Source organism: Zootoca vivipara, chromosome 1 (assembly GCF_963506605.1).
Source record: "Zootoca vivipara chromosome 1, rZooViv1.1, whole genome shotgun sequence".
In the NCBI taxonomy this organism is placed as follows: domain Eukaryota; kingdom Metazoa; phylum Chordata; class Lepidosauria; order Squamata; family Lacertidae; genus Zootoca; species Zootoca vivipara.
Genome location: NC_083276.1, coordinates 98,585,680 through 98,598,007, shown reverse-complemented (window position 1 = coordinate 98,598,007; position 12,328 = coordinate 98,585,680). Strand labels below are relative to the sequence as shown.

General features: G+C 39.8%; 1 protein-coding gene across 1 annotated transcript in view; it reads left to right on the top strand.

Annotated features, from left to right (window-relative positions):
- The window catches only part of LRP1B (LDL receptor related protein 1B), a 748,625-nt gene that overhangs the window by 397,824 nt on the left and 338,473 nt on the right, over window positions 1–12,328 (top strand). The window lies entirely within an intron of this gene.

The window sequence follows — 12,328 nt, the reverse complement described above, 5'->3', positions numbered from 1 at the left end:
TTAATTCTGTGTCCAGGGCAGCTGCCTACCAGCTCCATCTGGTACACAGGCTGAGACCTTACCTGTCTGCAGACTGCCTCGCCCGAGTGGTGCATGCTCTACTTATCTCTCGCTTGCAATGCGCTCTATGTGGGGCTACCTTTGAAGGTGACCCGGAAACTGAAATTAATCCAGAATATACATATGTTTCTGAGAACAATTCAAAGTGTTGGTGCTGACCTTTAAAGCCCTAAATGGCCTCGGTCCAGTATACCCGAAGGAGCGTCTCCACCCCCATCATTCTGCCTGGACACTGAGGTCCAGCTCTGAGGGGCTACTGACGGTTCCCTCACTGTGGGAAGTGAGGTTACAGGGAACCAGACAGAGGGCCTTCTCGGTAGTGGCGCCCACCCTGTGGAACGCCCTCCCATCAGATGACAAGGAAATAAACAACTATCTGACTTTTAGAAGACATCTGAATGCAGCCGTGTTTAGGGAAGTTTTTAATGTTTGAAATTTTATTCTGTTTTTAGTGTTCTGTTGGGAGCTGCCCAGAGTGGCTGGGGAAACCCAGCCAGATGGGCAGGGTATAAATAATAAGATTATTATTAAATTATTATTATGTAGGGAAGGGGGTGGTCTTTCAGATTTTGGGTGTCTACATCATTTAAGACTTAGATCTTTGTTCAATATTTTAAAGTAAATGGTCTATATTGTAATGATCTAGAGGATTTTGAAGTAGTGAAACTTCTGGCTGAACTACTGTGAAGTAATGGAATGTTTACAAACACTACTGAGAAACTAGGAATATGGTCAACAACTGGCTTTGCAGGGAAATGAAAGTGTTGGGATCAAGCCTTGAAGGCTGGGCAGTAGATACAATCCTCCTTTTTGTGTGACCACTGACCAGAGCTATCATCTTGCTCGATAAAAGCCTCACAGAGGGACAGGAGAAACTAGGAGGCAGACAGGATTGCAAAACTGAGAGGGAAGGGTTCAGAGACAGTAAGGAAGGCCCAGGAAGTCTAGGTGCAGGATAGTTGAAAGAAGAGGGCAAAGTAAACATCGACTGAAAATCAAGAAGCTGAGGGAGCAATGGATGAAGAGTTCTGAGGAAGAAGAGATCAAAGAAAACATCGTTGACCCAATTAGAAGGATAAATTTAGAGGAGAAATAGTTGAAGGCCTGGATGTAAACAAAACCCCGTCTGGGTGGAAAACTCAGGATAGTAGAGAGAAGCAGCTATGCTGGGTTGAGTGGTTAAAAGTGGGGCTTTTTTCAGGGGGAACTCACAAGAACCCATTACCAGCACCCCTCAGGTGAGTTCCAGCACAGGTTAAAAGTACTAATGTGCATGAACTTGCCTTCAGAGTTTTTTTTTAAAAAAATACCACAAAAACAGTTTTGTGCTTTAGCCATAGGGATTTTCTATAGTTAATTTTGTGAACAATTTTGTGAACAACATACATCAAGTAAATGGAAGCATCTGGACTGATTTGAGTAACTTGCTTGTCTGTTGGAATGCTGGGTTTTGCTAAACTAAGCAGTCAGATCCACATCTTTCTGATATATTTGGAGAAGATCACAGCATGAGAAATGCTTTGTTTCTGAAATGTGCAAAAAGCAATCTTCAGGAGAAGAGAACAATTGTCATGAATGCAATGGCAGGATGACAGACAACTTTTTAAAAGTCGAGCTTATAGAATAGTAGATGTACTGACAGCAAGTTGACTGGTGTTTCAAGAAAACTTCATCTTAACTCGCAATCTTTCATGTTCTGATCTGGATGATGCCTTCCCATGTCTTAACACATACTTCATTTTAAGGGGGTGTGGCAGATGGGAAATTGCAGGCAGTTGACACCCATGTGTACAAATATACTATATTTAATGGTTAGGTAAAGGTAAGGGGTAAAGGGACCCCTGACCATTAGGTCCAGTCGTGACCGACTCTGGGGTTGCGCGCTCATCTCGCATTATTGGCTGAGGGAGCCGGCGTATAGCTTCCAGGTCATGTGGCCAGCATGACAAAGCCGCTTTAAAAAAGAGTATCAGCATACAGGGGTGGAAGTTGTTCAGCCTGTTTTGTAGGACTCCACAGTGATAGTAATATTTTTGGGCTGCAATCCTATACATAGATACATATCTGGGAGTAAGTTATACTGAATTTAAGGGTACTTTCTTCTGAGTACATATTCACAGGATGACACTGTTAGGTGACAGTCCTATACATACTTCCTTGGGACTATGCTCTGTTGAACTCAATGGAGCTTACTGCTTACATGCATAGGATTGTGCTGTTAGTGTGTTAGGCAGCAGTCTGCCACATATGTAGCCCAGCAGCAGTGGTAGCAAGGTAGGGAGCAGGCAGATTGAGTTCATTCCTTGTGCCATGATCAGAATCTAGCAGATCACAGGCTTGCTCCCTCTCCCCCCCCCATGTGTCTTTCATTGGATTATTAAAGAAGTATTGGAGTCCTAGTAGTGTGGGTGTAGATTACCAGATGTGCCCTCACACTAGGATTGGGAATGTTTTTACTCTTTATTGTGAGCTGTTTTTGTCAGTAGGAAAGTTGCTGTTTAAAGCATATAGAGGGCAGTTCTACACAGTTTATTGTAGAGTCAGTGCTTCTTAGGCATGCATGTTTTTTGCAGCATCCACATGATGTCATCCCACATCCCGCAGCCCATTTTAAGATCAATTTATCATGTCTTCGTTTTTTCTCCACTTACTGAATTTTGTGCAGAAACAGTAAATCCAGATTGAAAGGGAAAATAATATGGAATTGTGTTTTCATGAGGACACTGTCATGTGGACGTGCCCATAATTGTGTCATTAAACAAATTATAAGCCTCTTTCATATGAGTTTTGTATGGCTACAAAAGAAAAATCTCAAATGAAACTGACTATCTGCTGACTCATAAAAATATGCTGATTCTCAGCATATAGCATCAAATGCATGAAACATCTTTGCATAACCTTATGTCAGATCCTCCAAAATCAATTAGGGACTGACATCCCTTAAGGAAATGGTCTTTGTTCAGGGGTGAAAAGCTTTTAAGAGAAATGAAGGGTTCTGTTTCTTATGGAAAGCAATTTCTGTAGCTACACAGCCTCCAAGACGGGTTTTATATATGATCACAGCTATATTTAGAAGGTGGTGGTGTTCTGTCTCAATATATCAGCATTTTAACAAGACCTCACCATATGAAACAACAATGTTCAAAGCACACTATAAATCATCTTTAAAAGTACAATAAGTTCTCAAAGGAGTTGTAATGGGTGTCAGGTCTTGACAGAACACTTCATCTGTGGGGTGGAGGGGGAGAGGAAAGACTTGATTACCAGAGCTTTTCCTCATCTGTGCGGGAGAATGGCTAAACAAAAGCACCATATTGGGCTTGACCTGATTGCTGACGTATAATTCTTCAGCTAAAACTGATTAGGTTGAAGCAGACCTACAAATGCTCATGGCACAATAATTTGTTAGTCATAAAGGTGCTAGAGGAGTCTTTGTCATTCAGCTGGAGCTGTGGCTTAAAGTCTTATGTCTGCATTATAATTTGCATCAAATTCCAATAGTATACAGTCATACTGTTCACATCACATTCTTTATAATAAGCTGCTTGTGATACTCATTATGTGGTGCTCAATAGTGTGTGTGTGTGTGTGTGTGTGTGTGTGTGTGTGTGTCTATCTGTCTATGTATCTAGTCCAGTGCAATGTAATTTGCACTGATATATAAAAATGAACATTGGATCAAAACTAGAGGTGAATTTCGATGACATATATACAGTAATGACATATATAAACATGTTGGCCCATGCTTCAAATGTTGTTTTTCTGCAACTTGCAGCTTTGAAGCTGAAACTGTTTCCATCTGGTTGCATTCAAGGATACCAAAGCAAATATTCTTGGCAGAGTCATCACAATGTGAAACATAAAGTTTCAATTCCAAAAGGAGTTTGTTAATGAATTCACCTGAAGCACAGCATTGTTCTGCATGTTATAAATAGATAAACTCACAACTTCTATTGATTGAATCCTGCTATTTCCACACATGCCTGAAAAAGATCACTTGGAGAAGGGAAGAAATAAGTTCACTTTGCTATTTGCAACTTTGTTTTCTTCCTGTTCCTTGCTAATCATTTTAGTCTTCTAAAACAGCAAGGTAACTTATTCTTGTTAGCCAACAGGAGAATATGATGCCTTGAGTTTTCCTGCAGATAGTAATGTTTTCTGTGTGCCACCTAGGCAGTTTCCTAAGGGATGAAAAAGAAAGCATTGGAAACTCAGCTTTGCATATGTCAGCTTTTGTACAAATATATAATAATGTGGTAGATTGCATCATAATACTGATAGGAGCAGCATTGTGTCTACACAACCAAATACGCTACAACAAATTGTTCATTCTTTCCAATTTTCTAACTGTGCAGTACTGAATTAAATGCTCTGGAGTGAGTACCACTTCATCTCAGAAAACGTTTAAAAACCTATTACTTTAAGTACTGTGTTCATTTTGTTTTGACTATTAAAGAAATGGATGAGGCTACTATGCCAAAGAGATTTCCCCTTCTGGGTATATTTCCAAATACTATATTCTTTGCCATTGTGTATAATGGAAGAAAATATTTTCAGAGATATATTCAACTCTATAACTATGCTCAAGAAAATATTGTTCTCTGAGTAATTACTGTATAAAAGGAAAAAAATAAGTCATGTACTGATCATATCCTTTGGTGATCCAGTTTTCCCTGCTTTAGAGGAACAAATTAAGTGCCATGGTTATGAATCAAATTGAGTTAGAGGGGGGAAAGTCTTATCATTACTATCCATGCATGAAGATGGTGGCTTGCAGAAAAACAAAACAAAAATAATTTAATTGTGACACAGTGTCTATTTTAGCTGTTGTAAAATCCCTCTTATGCACCAAATAATGGAATTCAGCCAATTCCCATTAAAGACCTGTATTTTCTGAGGGCTCTCATTCAAAACTGTTAACGACTGTTTAGAGTAACTCAGCTGTCAGCAGGAACCAATTTGCCACCCTTTCAGCAGCAAGAGGTTGAATTTGTTTTTTGCTGTTAGATGGCAGAATGAGGCTGAGCTGAGTTCTTAGCTGTTCGTTAAAAAGAATTCAATAGGAACAGGAATACCTTTGCATAAGCAGGGGTAGAATTGTAGTGTGGGAAGGGACCACAAAGGTCATTTAGTCCAAGCCCCTGCAATGCAGTAATATTTCACCCAATTGGGGGTTCAAACCCTGAGATTAAGAGTCTCATACTCTACCAACTGAGCAGGTATATTTCTAGGTTTAGCCAATGTTAGCCTTTCACATGTGGGTTATATGCCACTGTTTAGTATGTATAATTGCAAATGCTATTGCACCCAAATCTGTGCATGCTGTTGAATATATATATATAAGGAAAAAGAGAGCATGAGAGAGCATTTCTCAGTACACTTCGTAGAATTATGCCAATTTTGGGGGCCAGTTACAGTGACATCTGCCAAAATTGGTAGGTGTTAATTTGATCACCCCATCTCTATACTGGTCTGGCACAAATTATTAAAATAATCTCAGCACCCAGACTCATCAGAGGAGATATCTGTTTCTGCACTGGAATGTGCATCTGCAATAGATGAGGCTTTCCCTTTAAACTGATTATACATTACAACATTACAACAATTAAACACATATAATCACCACAAGGAGAGAAGCAGTGGACTTCCTACTCACAGCCAATGCCCAACCAGGTCCAACCACTGCTTCCAGACATGCTGACTATGTCTACTGTGACTACCTAGGAACCACCTGGAAAAGTTTCATTGGTTGGCAACTTGCTTCTGCAGACAATATGAAATAGTCTGCTCAGTTCCCACTGCCAGGGTATTCTGCTGATTGTAGAGCACACTGTGAGGAACCCTTTTATCACTAATGTTCAGTCCTTGCCAGAGCATTTCCAAGAGGAATTTTTGGAACTCAGGTGTGATTCAGCTGCCAACCATGATTTCAAACAATTTTCTTTGGAAAGGATTGGGCAGAAATATCTACCTGAATATCCCAAAACAGGAGAACAGACTCTGTGCATCATTATGCCATTTTCATCCACATGCCTTAGGAAGCTGGTTTCTCTGCTGTTATAGCTGTTGAAACAAAACAGTGCAACGGTCTGGATGCTGAAAGTGAGCTAAAATGTTGTCTATCTTCCATGATGCCCTGAACCCAAAAGATTGTGAGAAGCATGCATCATAATTGAAGCCAACTCTTTGATTGGGTTTTATTACTATTTATTATTAAGAGTTATAATATTCCAATTCTTCTGAAAATTCAAATAAATGAATTAGGTGCCATGGGATTTTTATATTAGTTAAATAGGGGCATGGATTAAAAAAAGGTTGAGAAACACTGATCTTAGGTTAATTTGTGGTTGGTTCCAATCAATAGTTTTTCGATATGAAGTAAAGATATGGAAGGAAGTTCTTCCTGTGTACGGTATTATGTGAGTAGCCAAAACCCAAATGTCTAAAAGACAGACTGACAAGCTGACTCTTGTCAGTGATCATAGTTCTGTGTTTTCAAGCCTGAGGGCATTATATAACTTTAAAGGCTTTTTGGACATGATTCCCCTCCCAGCCCCGTCATTCTATGACGGGGGTGGGAGGGGGAATATTGTCCAACATTTATATACTGTATCTTTATGTCTGCTACATATTTTCTCATAATTCTTTTCTCCATATAGTCTTTGAATAAATGTCTAACTGGATTGTGACACTCCATTTATTTGCTGTACTACATCACTAAAAGAGAAGGCCTGTTTTCTTTTGATGTGATATGGTGTGGTTTGAGGCTAATAGACATGGAAAGGATCCTGAAAGAAACCAAGCAGTCAAGTAGGCTTTAATGATTGAAAAGAACATTGATTTTTGTTTGGGGCTTCTAGAATGCTAGGTTCCCAAGGAGTGCTTTGGGTGGTAGTAGATGTGCCCAAGGCTACATACCTCCAAGCAGAAAGCCGATGAAGGTTCTTTGCAGCTGCCTGCAAACAGTGTTAGAGACATGTTAAACGTCCAAGATCAGATACCCCCGCATGTGCTTTGTTTCTTTCAGTAAAGAGGAAGGGTTGCTTTTCCATCTACACATAACCACTATCCACAGTTTCAGTTCACTACAGTGCTCCTAGAATTAAATCGTCCGTTTACTTGGCTCTCATTCTGTTTGGCTTCCATTACATTTTACGAGTTCTGAAATTTTTCAGTGGTTAAAAAAATCCGAATTGTGGTAAGCTTTTACATAAATAAATAAATACAGAGAATGATGTAAGAATGCATCATATTCAGTCGCACCCTGCATTCCTCACATGTATCACTGTTTCTGCTGCGCTACAGTTCGTCTTCCACTGAAAAACGCATTATTCAACTCAACAGCGGTTGTGGTGAAATTACATAAATTAGATTATTCCATCCCATATCAATGCAAAAGAAACTATGCAAATGGGGGTGGGGGCATAATCCACTATGTAACATTTGCAGACTGGAAGCAAGAATGGCGTACACCAATTGTATTCAATGGACTGATTTCCATTCCAAGACATGGGGAAAATAAGGAAACGGCAATTTCTGCTCTCATTTTTATTTTCGTTGGAATTCTTCAAGATCCAAAACAGATGATAATACCTTGAGGATTAATTTTGCTTTGGTGTAGCTAGTATTTAAAGCTGCTAACCTCTCATCTCAAAACCTTTGAAACCAAAACTAGTTACCTGCATTTTAATAGTATTGAACTATCAGAAATACCATCAGGTATGTTTTGAAAAGAAGCAAAAATAATCATTCTCACTATTAATACAATACAATATTTACCGGTACATTTCAGTAACATTGCCGTGGTTCATTAAGTATCCAGTACCTTAATTATTTGTGGCTCTGGCATGCACAGCTGGAAACAGCTACTGAAATTGTGGGCTCTTGTGTTGGACATTTTGTTGTTTCAAAGCAGCCATTCCTTACATACATAGCAGACAAAAATTGATTATTTGAAGAATAAAAGAATTTGAAGTGTTTTAGGGGGTGGGGAAGAAAAAGAAAGCTTAAGCCAAAACATCCAAAGGAGATTTAGGTTCTCTTATGGGTCATGTATCCATAACAGTAACAGAATTATTAACCAGTCTGTGGCTTCAGAAGTTAAATTCTGCTCTCAGTTCCATCCGGATAACCTATGTCAAAAGAAGATTTAAGAGAAAAGTGAACTAGCTAACAAGGCTTTGAGAAGCTCAAGAACAATAGCAGTGCCATTAAAATTCAGGCTCCTGTCTTGTATTTTTATACCTTTACAAAATGAAAGTCAAAGGTTGAAAAGCCTTTGTATTGTGCTTTGTCAAAATTTCACCATCAAACACACTCATTTTGCTCAGCTGTGACTTACACAGTATGGAAAATAACAATTAAAAGAAGATACTTGTCTGGACTTACATTCAATGCTGGGTCTTCTGTATATGACAGTTTTCTTGTATGGCAGTTTTCTTTAATTTTTAATTTTACTTTCAAAAATTTCTAGATCATCCATCATAAATGATGAACACAGTGTGGTTTCCAACATATTTCAAAAGAATATAACATCACATAGAAGCACAGTGAAATGCAATAATTAAAAGGCAACCAGCAATAACATACATCAGTACAGAATAAAACAAGAACCTTAAACAGCTCAGCTAATTTCCTGCAAATGCTTAGGAAAAGAAATAGCAACACAGGAAGCTGCAAAGTCTATGCCGTAGCACTGAGCTTACAGCCAGGTTAAAAGGCTAAGTTTTAACTTGGCAGAAACCCAACAGGTTTGAGAGAATTCTATAGTTGAATGGCCACAACAGGAAAGGCCCTGTCCTGTGTCACTGTGCTTGCCGGTGAGACAGAAAGAAGGGCCCACTGCTAATGATGGGGTTTCGTTGATGAGGTTTTTTGTGCATTGCTTATATGGGCACTGGGCAGCGGGTTCCAAGGAGTGCATTTGGCATGCTCATTGCATGTTGTAACAAAAAGGCCAAATCCCCTATCTGCAGGATTCCTCCGATCCCTTTTCTGCTTTCTTCAGTGATCCATAATCCCTAAGCAAATAATCACAAGCACAGTTTGCTTGCCTACCAAGGGGGAAGGGAGAAATATCCTCATGTGTAGACCTTATCCAGATCTTTCTTTGGCATAGGCAACTCTCTTTCTTCCCTGTGTGTTGTAGTGTGAGAATCCCCAGGATTCTTTCTGAGTGGATGTTGAGCTCTTCACCATCCACCCACTCCTTCTCCCGAACTTAACTTTAAAAGGCATAGTTTGAGATGGATTACCTGCCCCCATTCATTTTCAACTGAAGCTGGTCAGGATCAAGTCAAGAACTCCTTCCTTGACAATGGATGTTATAAGTCTGTTGAACTAAGTTAGGATTGTAACAGTGGTAGCCTTAACACAGCAAACCACTGCAGCTGTTTTCTCCCTCTGCTTACTTGATACGAATTGCCCCCCCCCCCGCACTTTCCCTTTTTTAAAAAAGCAAATATTTGAAACCATAATCCTGAAGTTGATCCACAGCACACAGCTAAAACTTGTCTTACTCATGTGACTGATCAGTTTCAGCCCACATTATATACTTGTAGGGTGAGATGTTTGGTAATCACAAGGTTAAATCCAGTTGATGGATGTCACTGAGCTGAGGAGTGTTGTTCACGAGAAATCCCATAACATTGGAGTGCCTTTAACTTCAAAGCCTAGGGTAAAGTCAAGATGGTGATTTTACAAAGCTCATCTCTCTGACTTTTTCCTTTTGAATGGCTCACCTCCATATCATACATTCAAACCTGTTTGCAAAATCCATTCAGTTTCAAATTAGTATTCTTGTTTTTGTTAATTTATATACCATTTACATGCTGAAATGGTTTCCACAAGTATAAAATGTTATGCAGCATGGGAGGCTGCTAGTTATCCAAAGTATTTTCGAATACCTGGAATTACACTTATGCTTCTTTGAGTCCAGATCACTGTCCACAATCAATGTAAAACCCTTGATTCAGTCATTCTAAGCATATCTCAAACTCATTGATTCTAACAGAAGCAGGAACAACCAACTGAAACATAGCCATGTTTGCTGTTGGTATCCATCTCTTTCAGAAGACAATGGAAGACTGTGCCTTTGGGAGTGAAGTGAAACAGCCAGCCTTCGTGTCTTTCTTGCAGACATCTTTGTAATGCAGAGTTCGTGTGCCAACAGGCCTTGTGCCTGAAGCTATCCTTGGGGACCCTGCCACCTTCCATTTTGTGGACATGGCAAAGCCAGTGGAGATATCACTAAAAGAGGAGTGCAAACATGCTAGGAACGTGGGGTTGGGAGAGTACATCTTTGTTTGAGACTCTGTCCTGCCATGTGATGCCCAAAATCTTCCTGACGTAACACATGTGGAAAGCATTGAGGCGTCGCTCCTGGCGGTTGTAAGTTGCCCATGACTCACTTTCATAAAGCAGTGCCTAATATGCAAACCTGGTAATCTCTGATATTATACAGTAGAGGTAAGAATTAATAATATTCTAATAATTACATTGCAAAACTGAATTGGGAGGAGGGAGAGCTCATTTTATTCAGTCATGCAAGTGATTATCTTCTGCATTACATCTTGCTTGTCTTCCACTGTGTTCAGCATAACATCTTATCTACGGGCAGCTTGACACATGTCCAGACTACCACTGAAAAAAGATAATGTATCAGAGAGCTCTTAATTACTTCAGAGGAAAATATTTAATGCTGAGATTTGTAGATGGTGGATAAAGGTTATGAAAGCTGTCTGACTGGAATCACTGATGGATATTTTACTGTTTGTGTTTGATTTGTTAAGCTGCAGCTGCTAAGTCTGTATACATTCTTTAACTTTATTTTAACACCATCGCCATTAGCCGCCTTCTTTCACTGTTCTCTGAGCAGAAGTGGTGGACAGAAGGCAAAACTGTGTTGACTGAGCTAAGATTTTTTATTCCTTAAATGTATTCCATGGCAGTCTGAGATCTTTAAAATACTGTGGGATTTTTAAAAGCAGGTATCCTTTGTGACTTGAGGCCGCTTGAAATTGATCTGGGTTTTTTTTATCCTCTTTTGCTTTTGTTCTCTTGAATTAACGCTGACTTCAAAAAAGGTGGCCAATTCTCACTACGTTCCAAATTTAGGTATTTTGTTGGCCTGTGACCAGCTTATTTACACTGCATTTACCTTTCCTTCCATAGATTCCATTCACCATATAGTAAATCTTCACCGTACAAAGCAGTGTGTTTGTGCACACATCAAAAATGAGAGCGATAAGGGGACAAAAAAGTTGAACATTGCTTTGGATCTAGACTTTGCCTCGGCCAGTGGCAGCATGCTCAGATGAAGTTCCACTCAGGGGATGTTCCCACTGGGAGACAGGAAGGCAACATTTGCTGGTACCTCACTTCTCCCCACAGCCACCTGCTGCATTGTAGAGGTTGGGGGATGAAAAATAGCCTCCCTCCTCTTCCACAGCAGCTTCCCTATGCTAAATCAGATGGCTTTCCATCTCCAGAAGGTGAACACTGGATTCAGCCCAAGTTATTTCTTTCCAAATGCAGCTAGTAGCATCTTTAGGAAGAGGGCTTTTCAGAGGAAGAGGTATGAAAGGATTAAATATCTCCATGAATGCTTTGGCCCTAAAAATGGGTGCAGAAAGGTCTCTGATTTTCTCATATATATATATATATATATCCATTGATATATTTTTTTCCAAAATAATTTAATAGGTAAAACTATTCCAAGCATATTAAAAACCAAGATGTGATCAACGTCATATTACTCTCAAGTTTAGTCTGTGTGCATTTATAAATATGAACCATTCTCTAAACTTTCATCTGCTTAGAAAGCTGCATGATGCTTTCCCAACTATTCAGCTATGGATCAAACCTTTCTATGAATGGGTTGTATACAGTGTTTGTGTGAGCAGAAGGCAGCTGGCTCAACTGATCTTACTTCCCCCCAATCTCATGTTTGAAGCCCCTGTACTTCCCCCCCCCAACCCCACAAAAAAACCCTACAGTGGGTTGAAGTCCCTCTTGAATTGGGGGGGGGGCAGGGCAGGCACTGTATCATACTTGATTACAGTGTGAGAAGAGGAATAACCTGAAATTGGGCAGGAGGATGTTGCTCGAGTGGAATTTCTGCTGCTGCACGATCCTTCCACCTGATTTTGGTGCAGCCCTGCATACAACAGTGCCACTGTCCACCCAAACTCTGGCTAGTGTCTTCAAGAGGTACAGCGGGCAGAAAGTAGAAAGGAGAGGAGAAGAAAGATTTGTTGAACCTAACTTT